Source organism: Panthera onca, chromosome B4 (genome assembly GCF_046562875.1).
Source record: "Panthera onca isolate mPanOnc1 chromosome B4, mPanOnc1 haplotype 2, whole genome shotgun sequence".
Taxonomy (NCBI): domain Eukaryota; kingdom Metazoa; phylum Chordata; class Mammalia; order Carnivora; family Felidae; genus Panthera; species Panthera onca.
The window spans coordinates 7510460-7531134 of NC_138345.1; positions in this window are offsets into that span (position 1 = coordinate 7510460).

Here is a 20675-nt window from a genome sequence, read left to right on the forward strand (position 1 = left end):
AGCCTTTCTCAAAAATAAATAAATAAATAAGCATTTAAAAAATCCTAATCCTTCCACTTTTCATCTTTTCAATTATTCCCATTGGTTTGCTCCCTCGGACAATCTGCTCCCTTGACTGAGGAGTAACGTCCCTTTACTTTTGTCCCACGGACTCTGCAAAGGAAGGGCGCTAGGCATGTGTAGAGGCCCATTAGCCCCTCATCTGAACCTGGCCTCGTAGACGGAGATCTGTGTTAGTTTTTCTTGCGTGGACTCTTTCGTGATTCTGGGATGTAAAAAAAAAGAAAATTGTCTCCAATTTTTCTGTAACCATTTCTGATTTTCACCCCTCGGGGATCAGTTTCCGTTCCAGCATCTTCTTTCTGTTTACCATAATAGCCTTTTTTCTTTAGTCTTTATACAAATACAGTTCCAATTCCCATACGTGTGAAAGCACAGAATTCTATCTCTGGCTCATTCCACAGACATTTATTGAGCCCTGCCTAGGCCATGGGAATGCGGAGGTGAACGCCACAGTTCCTGTCCTAAAAAAGCCCTGTGTCTAGTGGGAAGGCGGGAAGCAAGGACAGAAATGAAAGCACAGCGTAACCCGTGCCCCGGCTGGAGCACGTGTGGCGCGACCGCAGCTCAGAGGACACGCTCTCAAACACGAGGGGCATCGGGAGAGCTGTTTTCTGTGGGTAGAAAAACTCACCACTTGAATTGTATTCATAACACGACTTCGCTCCTATTCTTGAATTTTCTTTTCTCCCAAGCTCCATAACCTCAATGACAATAGTGTACATGCAAGAAAAATGCAAAGGGATTGAAAACCGTGAACCAGCAAAGCAATTCAATGTTTCTTTTGAAAATAATGAAAAGAAATGTATCCCCGGACTCAGCAAAAGACACTTTCTTAATACAGATGGTCCTCGGTGATTCAGTATCAAAAAGCAACAAAAATCCTACAAAGATCTGACATGACTAGGTGATGATGATTTGGTCTGGCCTGCAAACCTCATCAGGCCCAGGGCTGGAAATGAAAACAGGGGCACGCAGCCTGGAGGGGAGCGATCCAGGACCTTCTGCTAAGGCTCTGCGCTGTGGTGTAATTTCATATTGTTAGGTATCTCCTGCCGTGCAATGCACGAAGTCCTCTGGGGTCTTTGCTCCCTGCAGAAAATCCGTGGGAACTGCTATTCTGGAAACTTCTTTACTCTTTCTATTTCATTTTATTTTATTTTATTTATTTATTTTTTTAAATTTACATCCAAGTTAGCATATAGTGCACTAATGATTTCAGGAGTACAGTCCAGTGATTCATCCCCTACATATAACACCCAGTGCTCATCCCAACAAGTGTCCTCCTTAATGCTCCTTACCCATTTAGCCCATCCCCCTACCCACAACCCCTCCAGCAACCCTCAGTTCTCTATATTTAAGAGTCTTTTATGTCTTGTCCCCCTCCCTGCTTTTATATTATTTTTGCTTCCCTTCCCTTATGTTCATCTCTTTTGTATCTTAAATTCCACATATGAGTGAAGTCATACGATATTTACCTTTCTCTGACTGACTAATTTGACTTAGCATAATACCTTCCAGTTCCATTCATGTAGTTGCAAATGTCAAGATTTCATTCTTTTTGATTGCCGAGTAATACTCCAGTGTGTGTGTGTGTGTGTGTGTGTGTGTGTGTGTATACCACATCTTCTTTATCCATTCATCCATCGACTCCAGTGTGTGTGTGTGTGTGTGTGTGTGTGTGTGTGTGTATACATATATATATACCACATCTTCTTTATCCATTTATCCATCGACAGACATTTGGGCTCTTTCCATCCTTTGGCTCTTGTCGATAGTGCTGCTATCAACATGGGGGTGCAGGTGTCCCTTCGAAACAGCACACCTGTATCCCTTGGATAAATCCCTAGTAGTGCAATTGCTGCGTCACAGGGTAGTTCTATTTTTAACTTTGTGAGGAACCTTAGAAACTTCTTTATTCTAACAGGAACAGTTCAGAATGATTCGGTGTAACAGCGGTGGTCTGTAAAATGAATTCTGAACAACTACTGATTTTTGTTTTCCCTGTAAATGTTCAAATCACAAAGTTTCCTGAAGTTGTGTGTTTCATGATATAACATAAGCTTCATGGGGCTTGTCTGTCTTTTGCGGAGGTGTGGGTCCACTCAAGTGAGGGAGATGCACTTTTCTTTAATTTTTTAGTCTTTTCTATTTGTTGTAAGCCGTGTTCTCTGGATGCACTACTTTTCAAGGCTCAGTTATTCTGGAGCATTGCTCTCGTTTCCTACTCCTCTGAATCGCCTTGGAACAAGCAGCCTTTGAAGTTAGTAAGAGTCACCGAATCTGGGTCAGCAGAACAGCACACATATAGATGGTTCCAGTGGAAACTGACGTCAACTCATTTATGTTCTTCATTCTGTCTTGAACATAAAATGCAATTTACAATGTACTTGATGAGATTTGTCATCTAAACACTAACCTTAGCCTATCTCAATTCTTGCACTGAACTTGAAAGACAAGGGTACTTTGTGACAGTGGCTTTTGTAGCTATCCTGCTGGGCTTACCAGCATAGGTGGGATGTGGGTGAGCAGCGAGGACAGAGAACACCTCAAGGATGAGTGATGAAATAAAGGCAGAAATGCTTATGGGCATCGTTGGGCGTGTAAGATTGGAACAGGAGTGTAAAATCCATGGATGATGCGTCTTGAGAAGAGATGTAGTTTAGAAGTGGTAGAAAATAGGGTCACTTTGGAGTTTATAAATTGGAAAGTGACAGGATGAAAATGACACACATGTAAGTTTCGTCTGTCGGTGATGTTCAAGGACGAGATGAGGATGATAATGTTCAGTAATTCACACTGGGAAGACAATGACGGTCTAGTACACTACCTTCCTTTCTCAGTGGTTTCAGCTCCCCATGGTCAACCGTGGTTCGGAAGCAGATGATCCTTTCTGAAGTCACGTCAGAAGGTCACTAGTAGCCTCACGCTATGTCACAGTGCCTACGTCATTCACCTCGCTTCATCTCTCATCACGTAGGCATTTTATCATCTCACATCATCACAAGAAAACCGAATACAGTACAACATGATATCTTGAGAGAGAGAGAGAAGAGAGGCCACATTCACACAACTTTTCATTAGTCTATTATTCTAATTCTTCTATTTTATTATTAGTTACTGTTGTTAATCTCTTAACCACGCCTATTTTATGTTAGACTTTATCATAGGTCTGTATAGATGGACGGATGGATGGGAAATAAAACATAATACGTGGGGTGCAGTTTCAAGCATCCATTGGGGGTCCTGCAATGTGTCCACGTGGATGAGGGGGACTCGTGTATCGTGTAGTCCCTGGAGATGCAGAGGAAAGGGTGGATGTCATCTGTGTGCGGGAGAGAATTTCACCACGTGATTTCTAACTTGATGTACGAAAGAAGGAAAAAAAAAAACAACCCAAGGCTTTGAGCTTGAGCAGAGAAAGAAATTGAGGCACCACTCCCAGAGACAGTGAGATTGGAAGACGGAAATGATTTCATGGGAGCAGAGGACGATTTCAGTTTGGACATGCTGAATGTCAGGGCTGATGGAACTTCAGAAGGTAAATATCGTCCTACCGCTCGATACTTGGAAGCCGTCGACACAGGAGAAAAAGGCAGCAAAAAATACAAGGTGAATCACAAGCTCCTGTTTTTCCTGGAGCCTGAACAAGATTTCAAGGACAATTTTTTTAAGGGCTGGATCTTTCTGCACCTGAAAATTTTGAGTAACAAACGTATTAAGATTTCTCCATAGATATCTGATTGGTGTTCAGTCTTAGTTTGTAGCATAATTTGTCTAATTGGTCTAAGAACACAGTTGGCTCAGAAAGCTGTGGCCAAAAGATAAACTCCTCTTCTCTTTTCCAGTCTTGAGGGCAACTGTAGCCCTTCTGTATCCCTTCTTCTTTGGGGTCTCATATTACTGAGGGCCTGGCTATTATTATTCAATCACCAAGTTCCTTCTAAAGAACTGCACAAATACAATGATAAGTATGGAATTAGTACCAAGAGTTCTCCCCCTGGGTGTCTGTTAGAGTCACCTTGGGAGTTTTTAGATATTCCTGATCCCAGACCCGTGGAATCAGTCTCTCTAAGGGTAGTATCTGTACCTCACTGTTTTGTGAAACTCTCCAGATAATTCGAATGTAGATGCAGGTTTGAAACCACCAGACAAATGGAAGCAATGATTCTCAACCTTTAACTTCACCTTGGAATCACCTTGGGAACTTTAAAATATAGAGAGATGCCTGAGTCCTAACCCCAGAGCATGAGGAGTTCTTAAAAATTCCCAGGTAATCTGGGGCGCCAGGGTGGCTCAGTTGGTCAAGTATCTTACTCTTGACTTTGGTTCAGGTCATGATCTCAAGGTTCATGAGTTCGAGCCCCACGTTGGGCTCTGTGCTGACAGCATGGAGCCTGCTTGGGAATCTCTCTCTCTTCCTCTCTCTCTGCCCCTCTTCTGCTTATGTGTGTGCTCGCTCTCAAAATAAATAGCCTTTAAAAAAAGTTCCCAGGTGATCCGCTTGTGCAGCCAAATTTGAGAACCACTGAGCTAGTCTCTGGGTGTCTCAAGGCACACTTTCCAACTTCACTATCTGGAACAAGTTTTTACATCTGTCTAGGAGGCAGACCTAGCCCAGCTGTGGGAGAATGCGTTTGATATTTTTGCCGTAGGCATCATGAACTCAGTTGTCAGCTAGCTTTGGATTGCCATGTCCTGATTGCCGATAACACTGATGTCAGGGGCAGAAAAAACGTCACGAGGGTTTTCAGATCCCAGGTGGACCGTACTTGTGAAACTGAACCGATTTGCAACTAAACTAACTGTGACAGCAAATGGCACTTTACAGGTGCTTTTCGGGGCAAAACTCTCTCTAAAACTCTGTGACACAAAGAAATGTCCACATCTGCCAACCGTGGCCTGCAGCTCCAGTCCACTGGAGGGAAATCCGGGCTGGAGCACAGAGATCCTCCGATGTTACAGACAGAGGGGTGAACCCGGTTCCCTCTCACCCATTCATCTTTCTCCCCGCACAGACACATCGTTTCCACCTTCTTAAATCTACACCTGTTTTAGCTTTATTCTGACTATCTTTAAAAAAGCAACACAGATATTTATTTTTCTCAAGCTGAATAAGAAATCTTGTTTAATACACTCTATACCTAGGGACTGATGTGTTGCTAAAAGGCAACTTCCACTGCCAAAAATGCCGCTTTGTTTATTGAAATGCTACTTCTCCTGCTGGTTTGCTCAAACCACACTTGTCTGCTATCTAGGTCTGCTCGGGCTGCCCTGACAAAATACCACCGAGAAGGTGATGCAAACAACAGATTTTTATTTTTTGCAGTCTGGTGGCTGGAGGTCCCAAGATCCAGGTGCTGGCTGACTCAGCTCCTGGTGAGGGGGCTCACTTCCTGCCTGGCTTGGGGAAGAAGAGGGGGGGGGAGAGAGAAAGCTCCCTGGTCTTTTTCTTCAAAGGGCCCTAATTCTGGGGCGCCTAGGGGGCTCAGTTGGGTCGGTGTGGGTCTCGGGATTTTGGCACAGGTCATGATCTCATGGCCGTGATCCAGCCCCGCGTTGGGCTCTATGCAGAGCATGGAGCTTGCTCAAGACTCTCTCTCTCCCTCTCTCTCCCCTCTTCCCTGCTCATGCTCTCTCTCTCTCTAAAATACAATAAAAATAAAATAAAATAAAGAAGGGCCTAGCTTCATCTGAAGGACCCCGCCCCATGACCTCATCTAAACCTAATTACGTCCCAAGGGTCCCACCCCCTAATTCCATCACAGTGTTGGGATTAGAACTTCAACATTTGAATTTGGGGGGGAACGCAAACCTTTAGTCCATAATGTCTGTGAAATCTTCCTGCTTCCATTTCCTGTGATTCCTCCTTCCTTTGGGTGCCCACAGCTCTTGCTGCTGCTTTCTCTAACCATTCAACCTTCTTCTCCACTAGATTGGAAGCTCCTTGACCGCAGAGGTGAAGCATGGTGACCTCATTATATCCTCAACCAGCAAAATGCTGTCCACGTGGTGGTAATTAGACCTGGTTGCTGACAGATTACTTGGTTTTTCTCTGTGATTTGCGGCAGGTTACCTAACCTCTTTAGGATCGGTTTCCTCATCTGTAACGGGGAGGCGAGGATACAGATTTTTTTGAGTGGTGGTGAGGATATAGAGCTGTAATTGTCTAGCAAATCTGATACGCAAGGAGTGTTTGATGAGTGCTTACTATTACACAAACTGACAGCAACTGAAGGAGTCAGGCTTCTCCGTCTCCACAGAGCAGGGAAGGTGGGCAAGGAGTGCCGGGCAGGAAATCTCATCCAAGATGGAACCAGGAGGAAGTGAAGTTGTAAGCTTTGCCAAGACCTGGGGAATAGCCACCCAGATGAGGGGACAACAAGTGCAAAGGTCCTAGATAGAAGTGGGCTTGACACACTACACTAAAGGGTTAGGGATTGATGAGAGAATGTCAGGGCCACCCAGATGACTCATCAATTCAGCGTCTGACTCTTGATTTCGGCTCAGGTCATGATCGTACACGTCGTGAAGTCAAACTCTGCATCGGGCTCTGTGCTGGCAGCGTGGAGCCTGCTTGGGAGTCTCTCTCGCTCCCTCTTTCTTTTCTTCTCTCCAACTTATGTGCATTTTCTCTCTCTCTCTCTCTCTCTCTCTCGCAAAAATAGAGAATGTGACAAAATTTACTGGCTCATGGAGCGCTTCAGAAGACAGGAAGGACCATCTGCAGTGGGTGGTACAGAAAATAGCTGCTCTTCTGTGATTTAAATGTTAAGTTTTGTGTACGTATGATACCTCAACATCATTCAAAGTGACAGTGATGGAGGCAGGTGCACGTGAGAGCACTCTGACTTCAGCATCTGTCTCTGTGTTAGTGCCCGGAATGTATTTGGCTGATTTCGCTCTATTCTGGGCATGTGTCACTTCCTTCTCTAACACTAGGTGCATTTCTCCAGAAACGGTGTCCTCCTTTGAGAATGACACTTTCGTCAAATTTAGAAAAAAGACAAATTTGAACCAACTGTGTTCGAACGGCATTTTTTCCCCCTTGGGCTTTAATTTCCAAATAAGCTCCCCTAATCCAAATGAGTTAGGTAGAGTTGCTGTTATTAGCTCCCCTTTACCAATGAGAAAACAGATTTCATGATGCCTCTCGGAAGTCAATTCAAGTGTAAGTGTTTCTGTGTAAGTGATTCGTAGAGAAGTGTTTGTATATGTGACAAGTGTAGGCCAAACCGTGTAAGCTTTCGTCGCACGATTCTATAATTTTGACGCAAAAAGACCTTTCAAAAGTTGTTTGGGTTGTTTCAAAGTTGTCTCTTGGGAATTTTCTTAGGATGCTTCATCAAGCTCCTATGTGAAGACAGCCTGTGGTGAGTTTGATATAAGTTTGAGAAAATGTAGTTACTTACATGCAGTGGTATGGCATATAGATCATTCAGAGAGACACAGCGTTAAAAATACGTAACGTTGTGATTTATTTTTTTTTTAATTTATTTTACCTGTGTTACCTGCGGGGAGTTAACTGTCACCGTTCGGTTACTGTGAACTTCCAAAAATAATGTTAGATCTATCATTTGAAGCCCAGCCCCATGTATTCTCTTTCCTCACTACCAGGAACACATCCAGAGATTAGGTAACCCATCACAAAAACGGTTAAGACCCACCATGCTGGATTACAGCCACAAGAGACTGTTAACAAAATTTTAATCTTTTTCTTTTCTTCCTCATCTTTTACATAGAGTCCCATTGATTTTCATTTCTAGAATAAAAGTGAACCCCTTCCCTGTTGGCATCAATAAGAAAGTATATGGTGGCCATATTGGGGCCACAAGACACTGGGCTTGAGGGTTGACTCTGGAATTCCGAGTTCCAAGCTTCACTGCAGTCAGAGTTCCAGTGGACTCTTCAGTCCCAGATGGCAAAAATTCCACTCACCACAGTTGAAATACCAGCAATGACAGTGAGAGCAGCCATTTTCCTTAAAATTGGTGCCTCATTTCTGGTTTTCGTAAGCTGAGTCTGCACGGAATTTTATGGAAGTTTTAGAAGCATTTTTTTTTTTTTTTTCTGATGCATTTCCCCATGAAGTCTAGCACTTTATGGACTTTTTCTCCGTTTGGAAACCCTGTAAGGTTTCTCCTTACAGTTATAACTAAAAATTATCTTTAAAAAACAGTTATGGTAATTCCTGTGTTTTTTAAGGACAGGTCAGAGTCTATGTATTTTGGATTTTTTTCTTAGTTATTGATCATATTCTACATTGGAAAAGAAGTCTAAATCAATATTTGTGTCCTGGTCTTATTGGGGCAGGCCAAAAAATAATTCAGTGATACCCATATCACATATCATGGTTGTTGATCAACATATATAAATAGGATCATTAGTTATATCAAGGATTAAAATTCTTAAGGTGATAGTACAGTGGTAGCTATTCACAAGGCATTCTGAAATTTCTGTCTGTTCACGTGCCAGTAAGTTCTACCACCTAAACAATGTCCTGGGGCCAAACTCTCCACCTGTGGAGGAAAAGTACAGAGCTTTGGTGTTGCCATTGTCTCCAGGAAACTCCATCCAGAAGTTCTAAAGCCCATAATCCCTCCACCGCTCATCCCTCCCCAAACCGTTCCCCACGCAGACACTCCCTGAATTAATAGGGAAAGAAAACAAGGGCACCATTCAGAAGTTTAGCAATAGTAGAATATATACTTACGTGTGTAAACAAAAAATTTATTATACAAACAATGTAACTCAAGCCTTTTAAAAAATAATTCCAAAGTATTAGCATGATAACATTTCTGCCTATATTCAATCAAAATCTTCCATGTTTTTCATAAAGGAAATGTAAATTTTATGTTCTGTGTTCAAAATAAAATTGTTGTAAGCATTTTCTCATGGCGACTAGGTGATGTGTAGGCAGGCAGCATGGGAGGAAATAAGGTTTAGCAGATGAGAGGTGGACATTTGGATTCAGACAGCTTCGGTTCATGTAGGTGTTTCCATCGCCCACATTCTGTGTGCCCTTAGGCAAATTACGTAATATTTCTGTTCCTTCATTTGTCTTCTGTAAAATGAATTTTTTAAAAAGTCCTTCAGTTAGAGATGTGCCTAAGCCAAAACAGTGCAACTCAAAAAGTTGAACTCAGTGATACGGAATAGAAAAAAGTACCAAATGAGTTCATTTTCTATCACTGTAAGGAAAAAAAAAAAAAGATTGTTGAGTGCATTTAATGAAACAACTCAAGGCAATTAAATAGTACTTAATTAAATGCTCCATGAATGTTGGCTATTATTATATTTTATTACATTTATATATTTACATAAATATATTTTATTTGTACACATTTTTCCATAACTGTAAATTTATTTCACATTTTGTTTTTTTATAGATTAATATAGTATTTATACTATGCTTAAAAAAATTTACTGGAAAATGTATACTTGATTATATACTATGTATTATTTAGGAAGCCAGTATCAAAGCTTGTAGGGATGATAGTCAAATGATGATGAAAGATAGTTATGCCCTCCTTACTCTTCCATGTGCCTGGAGAAAGTGCTCATTGATAGTGTTGTTTCAACAATTAAGTGTCCAAAGATGTCAGAGCTGGTCCCTAGAACATAGCTAGGATTCACTATAGATCCAGAGGGAAGAACGCCACCTACTGAACATCAGATTTCAAAATTTATCTCTTCATCATGAGAACTTAATGATCATAATAAACTTAATAAGATGTAACACTTTATAATCATTAATTAGTTAATCTGCAAACCATCTTTGTGAAGTAGAAAAGGGTCATTACCCCTATTATGATGGCTCATAGGATTTAGAGATAAAGCAGTTAAGACTTAATGCCACGACTACCCAACATCAAATGTTCAACTTCCTTGGGTGACTCAGGGAAAATTTCATCTGGTAGTGAGGACAGGAATTCAGTGTTTGTCCTCGAGCACTTCACTGCATTTCACGTTCTGCTGTTGTCTGCCTGAGAGATCTGTAGAGCCTCCAATCTCAGTTCATCCTTGGTTCCCCCGGTCAGTTCTCACCAAGGGAAACAGAACGCCATAGGAGGAAAGACTTTCCTTTTTGTTGTTTGCATGGATAATCCAAGAAATGATGGATGTCCTCAGCTGGTTTGTACATACGCTTTCCTGGCTTTATGAAGGCAGAAGACGTCCTACTTCTTTTTCCTGAAGGTAAAAGGAATTTGATCCCTTCCAAATTTCTTGATATTTTGCCAAAATTCAAGATCGGAAGATAAGTTTACTTACTGCAAATTACTTTATGTTTCAATGTATTCTCCTCTAGCAGGTCTAATTTAGAGGCCTTAAAATACTCATCCCTCTTCCTTCTGTCTTCATATATGCGCTTGCATATCGTAGTAAATATGCAGGAAGGAATTTGACCTGTGGCATTATTGGACTGATACTCATATCACTGAATAAAATTTACTTTTATAACAGCTGACCTGACGCAAACTCTGCTTTCTCTGAATTATTTTAAGTCCACATCGTAAGGCAATTTGACAAGATGTACCAAAATCAAAGCAGAAACATTTAGAGTATATCAAGCTTAAAATATCCTACTTTTTCTTCATTTAGCCTTTGTCAATTATTGACTCACTCAATAAGCATATATTTAAGGCCTTCGTGCCAGGACATGTACCAAATGTGGAAAAAGCAAATAGTGATTTCAGTTGTTTTTTTTTTATTTTTTTATTTTTTTTAACGTTTATTTATTTTTGAGACAGGGAGAGACAGAGCATGAACAGGGGAGGATCAGAGAGAGAGAGAGGGAGACACAGAATCTGAAACAGGCTCCAGGCTCTGAGCCATCAGCACAGAGCCCGATGCGGGCTGAACTCCCGGACCGTGAGATCATGACCTGAGCCGAAGTCAGACGCTTAACCGACTGAGCCACCCAGGCGCCCCTAGTGATTTCAATTTATAGACACTTTCACAAGGGTAGTCAATAGTTTAAGATGGGTAGAGCGGAGTAGTGGTTAAGAAAACTGATTTAAGACTCATTCCAGTGTCAGTTCAAATCTCTGCTTTGTCGCATACCAGATGTGTGGCACTGGAAAATTTATTCTGCCTTCCTGAATCCAGACCTGGTCATCTCTAAAGTGGGAAGTGTAACCTCTCCATCATGCTGTTATCAGAAGGATTTCATAAAATAGTAGATAAAGCAATTAATGTATTGCTTGAAACACTACAGTGTTCTTAAAATCTAATTATTTTTTTTTTTTACTTGTGGATTCCCTTTAGATTGAAATTGACTTGGAAGAAAATCTTTTAACCTGACTTGGTGCACCTTTAGGCCCAGAACGTCAAGCTCTCTTTCCCACTATGATGCAGTAAGAAAATTATCCGAAGTGATAATTCAGCTGTTTTTTTCTGGATTGGCCAGAAAATTGCGTGGAGACCTAGAGATGTCCCCTTTCCAGGGACTGCACCTGAGCTCAGAGTCCCAATGGATGTGAGGTACCTCCCAAAGTGAGGCTACTACAAAATTCTGTTTGCCATGTGGACTTCATGTTCTGGGCAGCTGGCATTGCCAGGCAAGTCCAGTAACAGCTGGTACCCCATCTCCATGCTGACATGCTGCTGATTTCTAAGTAGCCTGTCTATTGCCCCCACCGACAAGGCTGCTTTCTCTTTTTTTCGGGGGGGGGTCCTATAAAAACAGTAAATGGCAGGGAGCCAAAGTCCTATAGGGGGACAAAGACCTACACTACAGGAGCAGAAGCCATCTAGACCTTGCACCCTTCTCTTTTGGGAGGATAGCCTAGTTATAAGGATTCGTGCCTTTTCTTCTCTTGTTGACCCAGCCTCACAGGGTTTCCTTTTCCAAGTAAAGCCCATGCCACGGAGAGCTCATGCCCAACCCACAGGTGGTGGCCCAGAAAGGACTCACCTGACACAACACAAAATTCATCTTTCACTTTCTTCATGGATTCGTCTTCAGTTTGCCAAGATTCCTAATGGGAATGATAACAAAATTGGCAGCAATGCTGGGCTCATCCCATTTTGAGTTTTACGATTAGGACATTTTCTTCTGTCTTTTGTGGAATTAAAAAAAAAAAGCAATTTGGTTACTATTACCATTTTAAGTCTTCAGTTAAATGAAAAGGGTTTTTCCTTTGCAGAAAGTGTATTGATTCGTAGATGATGGAGTCTCTTAATGTAAGCAACACAAATAATTTAGTAGATTTAGGAATGTAGCCTGGTCTTATTTCTGTTATTCCTGTATTAATGTGATAACTTGCTTTTGTCTCCTTATCCTCATGAGTAAAAGAATATGGTTCTAATCAAGTTTGCTATTTTGTTTGGAGCTGTAAATAATCATAGCTATTGTGACATATTTTTTTGTGTTATAAAGTTAAAAACAATAATCTCTGTAACTGGTGAAATATTTGTATCATGTCTGTACATGTTTTCTTAGGTAGATAAGAGAAACAAAATAGTGTAAAAAGCATAGGCCCTGGAGCTATTACAGTATGTAGATTTGAATTCTGTCTTTGCCAGTTCCTGGCTCTTTGAACTATGGCAAGTTACTTAATCTCTTTTTGTTTTACTTTCCTCATCTATAAAATGGGGATAAAAAGTGGTGTGAGAATTAAATAACTCACATATGTACAAAGTACTTAGAATCGATGCTATGCAACATTAAATAATATGAATATAATTGTGAAGTTGGAATTTGAATTCTTTACTTCAAACTGGAACATCAAGCCTAGTAGCTTCCTTTTTTAACTTGTTGTTACTTGTGTGTAGGAAAGCTATTGATTCCTGTCTATTTTACTAGCCATCTTAACAGAATATCTTAGTAATTCTAATAACTTTTCAGTTCGTTCTTTTCAGTTTTCTAGGAAAGTAATTACCTGTTTACAATGATAATTGTATCCCCTCTCTAAAATCTGTGCTCCTTATATACTTTTCTTGTCTTATTGCATTGTCTGGAGCTTCCATAAGATTAGATCATAATAGCATCAGACATGAGGGGTCACCTGCATGTCCACAAATATTTGCTGCCTTTCCCTAGCCACAGTTATACTTTTCCACTCCAATGATTTCGGACTTAGCCGTATGACTGTTCTGGCTAATGACATGTGAGACATTATTTGAAAGATGTTCTAAAAGCCAGAATTTGATTCACCATGCTCTGTTTTCCCTTCCTCAAGCATTTATCAAGACTCTGGACAGAGACTACTGCATTAGTCTGGCTCCTGAAAAGAAATCAAGTATGGCAGAGTTGGAAAAGACCCATGACAGGCAGGTGGCATCAGTAAGAAGCAAACTTTTGTTGGAGTAAACCATTGAGATTTTGGAATCATTCGTTACTCTAGCATACCTCCTTGATTTAATTTTTCTTTTTAGCAGTCTCAATTTTATTCTCTTTAATGCCTTTTAACTAAATTTTTTCTTGAATTTCTTCTTTCTCACCAGATTAAAACTATTCCCAAATAATAAAGCAAATGCAATGTCATTCTTATTGCTAGCCAGGAGGATCACATTTAGAAAAGACACAAAATTGACATGATGAGAAAACTGAGTGTAATTTATTATAACATTAAATCCTCTGGGCAAGCAAGAAATAGTCTCTGTCCCAATCTTATATTTTTATTTAAATTAGATGAGCCAAGTTAGAGAATCAATGCAGGACAGTCAGTCACTCCTGCAGCCATTATTAGGTATCTTCATCGTTTTGTTTTGAAATGGATTTTTAAAAAATCAGGATTGTCTTCAGGAGGTATAACTGGGGGATTAAAGAAATCCTCATGTCCTTAGAATGTTCAGATTTCTCACAGTGAGAATATATGTGACTTCTATAATAAGAATTGTTTAATTTTTGCAAATGGCACCAAACAGAGTTGGGTGCAAGATGGGTGAAATGATGGGGGTTTAGGAATGAATTGATAATAACAACATGAAGGCTGGGAGGGCACGTAGGAAGAGGTAGCAGTTGTACAGGTGAGAGGTGGTGGGTTAAGGCAGTGTTAGTAGGGCCACAGGATGAGCCGGCTGGAATGGTTTCGCTATACACTTGTGAGTTCAAATCAGAGGTGACGGAATCTGGTGACGGACACGGGTCACTGTTGAGTTTAGAGAAGGGGTTGAAAGGACAGACAAGAATTTGAGATTATACTCACGTTTCGATTGAGGTCACTAGGTCAATCTTGTGGTGAATAACCAAATCACAATAAGGCAATTTTAGTTTAACATGACTGTGAGAAATGCCCAAGTGAAAGGGAATACGTTTTTTTCCATACCCGGTTTCTTGTTAGAATTTCCGTGGGATGTGGGCCGTTAGAACTCGTTGCATCCGACAGCAGCATTGGAGAAAATGGAGTTTATTTTAGTGACATATTTCGGAATATTTTCTGGAGTTGACTTTTCCCGTTGTCTAGCCTGTCCTAAAAAGATTAATTTTACACCTCTCTAGGTGAAACTGACAGCAGCAGAATACACGCCTCTGGGTATATTTTAATATTCCATCATTTCATTGACGTGGACAGTAGGGAGAAGATTGGAATTTATTGGTGACTGCTTTTGGCCTCTATGTTCTCTTCAGCCGTCCATGCAGAATCCATAGAATTTTGGCCGTAAAAGCAGTTTCTTACTCAGAGCAGGAATCCGATCCTTCCTTTCGCAATATCCCAGATGTTTCCTTCTATCTTTAGGACTGTGGTAGCGCTTTCAAAAGGATCCAGACTAAGTCAGTTTTAGTTCATTTGAGTTTAACAGTAGAGTCCTGTATGGCATATATTTAAAAGGATAGTAAAGAAGTGTTTTCTCAGGCTTGGCTTGGTAATTAGAAGCTGGCCAATTACTGGCCTAAAACCTCACATTTTAACTACGTTTGGTTATGTAGAGAAGGCAGAGAATCAAAGATCTCTTCTTGGGTTAGTCGCGTGGACTCTTCGCGGCCAGATTCCTCTGTCTGTAAAAACGACACCTTCATTTGCCTTCTCCAGCTACATTACACGGTTGCTATTGAATGTAGTGTGAGTTTGTGTGTGAGACTTTCTAGAACTCCAAAGCACTATACGAATGCTGGTAATTCTTATCATTTCTCAATTGTCTCCTGATGCTTTCTCTCCTTTGTGGCCTGTTTTAGTATGTAGAGCAATTAATTCCTGACTTGGAGAAGCGCCATCTGGCTATACAGAATATTAGGGAAAAAGAGAAATATATTTTCGCTCCTGGTTTGTGTAATAGTTACGTATCTAGTTAAAATCAGAGCTAAACGGGACAACTGTTCATGAATCTGTTCAAAGAGGAAGTGTTTTATTTCTTACGTGGTCGAGGCTATATCATGGAGATTTTATATTAACATTTAATTAATAAACAATTTAAATTTATATGATTTAATAATATAATTTTAATTAAGATATATATTGTACAAAATTATTTAGTGTTATAATACACTTAATATGTTGACATATTGATACATGATAGTAATTAATTAAATATAATATTAGGCCTCTAGAATCATTGTGTATAAAGGCCTCCAGACTTACAATTTACTCATTTTTAAAGTGTTCACTTTATCATCCATAATTCTTCTGCCAAGCGATAACCCTGTTATTATTTTGATATAGAAATGTACAGTCTTTGTCTTTTTCTAGACACATTATCATTATTCCATACATAAATTATGGATTTTTTTCCTTAAGTATGATTGGGATTATATTGTGTATACTATTTGTAATTAAAAAAAAAATCTTCTGCAATTAATTATAGACATTCCCAAATCACGAAGTATAGACAATATAATTGCAAGTAGTTTTCAGTATGGTTATGTGGTTATTTAATCAACTTCTTAATATTGAAAATTTGGGTTATTTCCAATTTGTATGTAAATTTGCACTATATATGTGTATATACATACACATATATAGTGCAAATTTACATACTATATACTATATATACTAACTATATATATATATATATATATATATAGTTCAAGATGTATGTCCATACATTTCTGCTGAGCTTCTTTGCAATTCAAATCTTACTTAAAATGTTATCATATTAAACCAGCCCAAGTGTATCTGCTCTGATTGGCACTAAAATCTCACACAGACTTTCCTACTGTCTCTCCTCACTTTCCCCCTCCTATTCCACCTTGAACTCGGTGACTTTGGAGAAACCGTAAGTAATGCATCAGTATTCTCGTTTGTGAATCTTAGTTTGCATACATGAATATTTCCTCAGGACGCATGCATAAATATGGTCAATTTGCCCAGCAGGCTGGACCATTCCCCACAGCAGTGTCTGAAGTGCTTATTCTCTGCCCTGTATTATCTCTAAACACTCTTGGCCGACTTGAATGGAAAAGGATGGGATATCCATCCTGTTTCAATTTTCCTTTCTTTAACACAAGCGAGGCTTGAACTTTTTCGTCTGTATTGATAGTTTTTGTTTCTTCTTTTGTGAATTGCTTCTTAATATTATCTAAAATTTCAGATAATCTTATTATCTGAAAGCATTGTTTTTAATTTGAAAATTCTTAATATATTGAGATTTTAAATCTTTGTATTCCACTCTTTTCTCATCCTGTCATTTCTTCATTTATTTTGTCTGTGGGTCTTTCCGAGCATGCCAGAATTCTGCATTTTTGTGTAATTCAGGTTTTTCCCTAGCATTTTCTGTTTTGCTCAGATGCTTAGCACATCCTTCCCCAACCCAAGATTACACAAATATTTACCTATATTTCTTTGCTTTAAAAAATAATTGTCTCTGTTTTACATGTAACTAATTTAAGCCATCTGGATTTAACTTTGCTTTAAAATGTAATAGAAACATCTTTTTCCCCCTCAAATAATTGAGGCGCTTTTTTTCCTAGGATGATTTGTTGAATAATCTCTGTATAAAATTTTTATAGTTGTATTACTCCCTCCTAACTTCAGTTTGCTCAGAAATCTCCTTCCAGATGGAGAACTTCTGGATCATCCAGTCTGTCATGATTCTTCTGATCGCTCCCTCTTTGTTTGCTTATTTTTTTCTACATCACACTTTTCATTACTTGACATTACACTTGCTATCTTGTGTGCTTGTCTGTCTGCTGTCTGTGTTGCTCATGAGAATGTAGGTTCCATGAGAGCAGGGACTTCTGTGTTTGTTCAATTCATTTCGGTTGTGACTGGATGTTCTTTTAGTATAGACTGATAAACTAAATGATATCAAGTAACTTACTTTGTTATTTCAGATGCTCTTAAGAAAACAAAAAGCAAGTAAAAGCAAGTTTAACCTGTTTGTATTTTTTGTCTTTTCAAACTCCTTCAAATGTAGTGTTGTCCTACAGGGGCCTGATCTTAATTAGTTTTAATTTTATTTTCCATGGATGCTCTCTGCCCTTAGAAACAATTTGACAGTTAACAGCACTTTTTTTTTTCTTTCTGCCAGTTCTCAGACACATAAAATCATGATAGAGGGGAAGAAAGAAATCGGTTTGATAGTTTCTGCAATGGTTAACAGGTTGCCAAGCGGAAATTTAAGTCTATCCTGAGTTTCCATAGGCTTCCTTGGAGGGGGAGGCTAACCTGTAAGGAGTTTGCCCTTGGAATCCCAATTTACTGCCGTCTGCAAGGCTAATTGGCTCTATATTACTACGGCACCACGTGACCACAGATGACTGCCACTTAGGAAAGGGTGGGGCACACAGTGCTGCAAAGAATTGTATGCAGTTTATTAGGGGTAGGGTGTAAGTGCCAACTGCATGGGCCTTTTCCATTGTCTTCTAGATTAGTTGAGGATTGAATCTGTAATTATGTTACTAATGAATGGATTTAGTTTGTGGCAACTTTAGTTTTGCGCAGGGACCTGGAGACCTTAAGGCACTGTACCTGTATACATCCATCATGCATATGCATCAACAGAGTCAAGGAATCAGAGACCAAGTTTTCTGGTGGAAAGCCATTGAGCTTTGGGTTCAGGAGCAGTAAAGTTCTTTTTTCTTTTTTTTTTTTTTTAATTTAAACTTAAAAAAAAAGTTTATTTTGAGAGACAGAAAGAGAGAGCACGCAAGGAGAGGAGGGGCAGAGAGAGGGGGAGAGAGATCATCACAAGCAGGCTCTGTGCTGTCAGCGTGGAGCCCGACACGGGGCCCCATCCCCATCCCATCTCAGGAACCATGAGATCATGGCTTGAGCCGGAATCGAGAATCGAACGCTTAACCTTCTGAGCCACGCAGGTGCCCTGCAATAAAGTTCCTTTCTGTGTGTGAGGTCTGGGAGGCTTTCAGCATTTCCTGCTCCATGGATGCCAATACACATCTCTAGTGGGGACATTGCAGGCGAACTCCTACAAAGTTGTGCAGGAAGCCAGGATATAATGAGGCATGTACAAGATACACAGACCAGTTCCCAAGATGGTGTGGCCCATGGCAGAGTGCCCAGAGCTGAAGTATATTCCCGCACCTCACCACTTTGAAGGCGTCTACCCGAGGAGCAGGAAGGCACTGAGAAGCTAGTTTTCTTTCTGCCTCCTCCTCCTGTGTTCACGTCACTTTCCTCCTTCCAGGAAGGGTTCATACTGGAGACACACAGTATAGACGGAGCGCTGTTTGCATCACTCCAACTAGGGGGATAAATGGAGAGCCTCCAGAGCTGGACAATATCTTTATTCTGCTGTGGCTCACAGGCCACTAGGGATGTGTCTGGTTGCCACTGGAAGTAATCTAAAAAGAGGGGAAAAAGTACTTTTGCATAGAGCCAGTGCTTAATCTAGATTGCTGATGGAGACACAGTATTTACTTAGCTTCCTTAGTTCATGGGACATGAGCGTGTGACTTTTGGTTAGGGGAGTTAAATTCTCAAGGTACGTTAGCAAAAATAGTTCCCTTAGTGGTACAATTGAATCAAGCAAATATTCTTTTAGTACTTTAGAAAGTGCTTAATAAAATATTCTTTTAGCACTTTAGAAAGTGCTAAATAAATATTTTGCTGTACACTTCGATGAGTTTTAACACATGCATCAATTCTTGTTAAGTACCATCACGAAGAGGATACAGAACAATTCCAACACTCCCTCAGTATTCCGTCAGGATGACCCTTTGTAGATTCCTCCCCATGCTCGCTTTAATCTCTAGATGTGGCAAAGAGTTCTGAACTATGACACCAGAAACGTTATTTATAAAAGAAAAAATTAATGAACTGGACTTCATCCAAGTTTAAAAGTTTGCTCCTTGAAGAACCCAGGGAACAATGAAAAGACAAACCACAGAATGGGAGGAGACATTTGCAAGTCACCTATGAAAGGACTCAAGGTTCAAGGCGCTTTGAGAGAGAAAACTGAATGAAGCATGATGTTTTCCTACAAGAAGCCGTAGTGGAATGGAGATAAGAGATCAATATGTAATAAACTACATAGGAGGAAGGATGTGACTGATACTCAAATAATGGTAACCAACAAGGCAGCAGCACTGGAGAGGGGGAGGGGGCTCTGTGCCAGCCTGTGGAATTAAGGATGGCTCCCTGGAGGCATGCAAAATGATGGGAAAGGGTGTTGCGGAGGAGGAGATCACGTGAGGAAAGCCATAGAAGTGAGAAAACGCAAGGCGGAAACAGGAAAAAGCAAGCAGTCTACACCGGTCAGCTCCTGGTGTCACATCCGCATCACTGGTGGCGGGATGAGATCAAACATTAACCCTTCTAATACACGCCTTCGATAGTCATACTTTCTAAGGCCATCAGGGCGAAGAGCAGAATGGATCCTCTGGCTCTGCCGGAACATAGAAAACCATTAAGGGTCATTTAAAACCAACTGAAATGTCACGGTGGTCTATTAGAAATGTAAATGTTAACTGTTCTGTGATAAGCACAATAAACAAAACAATGAAACCAATTAGAAGGTTCTTTTGAGACCTTTCAGGCTTTGATTAGTTGTAAAGGCGGGGGAAAAAGACCAAATTGTTTGATTTTGTTCATCTGCAGGTGGAGTCAATAACCTGAATACTTTTGAAAGGTCCTAAATGTTTTGGGTCACTTAGACACCTGCCATCGCTCATTTGTTGTTGGATAATCAGAAGCAGCCCCGGTCTTCTCCAGTCCTTTTCCCTGTGTGCCATCCTGCTTGGATATAAATGAAACACGAGCATCTTTTCTACGGGGCAAACTTCCTGAAAGAATTGATTCTTTTCCTATTGGTCAACAATTGAAAGTAGCATATAATTGACACATAAGTTATATTAAAAGATGGAAGAGTGTCAGAGTATAAACTTATGCCACTTTCATGTCCCAGCTACATGTCAGGATTAAAGGCTGCTTTTTGATGTTTTGTGTCTGCTTTAATAAAAATAAGGTTGTCTGCGTGAGAAAGCTCTGATGCATGCCAGTTACATTTATTTCCCTGCAGATATATTAGTTAGATATGAAAGATTTTTTTGAAACTTTGCACTCACATTTCTTTGGTGTATAATTTCTGTGTGTCTTAACATGTGCACAGATTCTTGTAACCCCTACTACAAACAGGATACGGGATGATCCAACGTCTTTAAGGTAGTTCCTCATTCTGATAAGCCCTCCCCACCCTCGGTTTGGCAAATAGTATCCATAAAGGAAAAATCAATAAGTTGGATTTCATCAAAATTAAGAACGTTTTCTTAATTT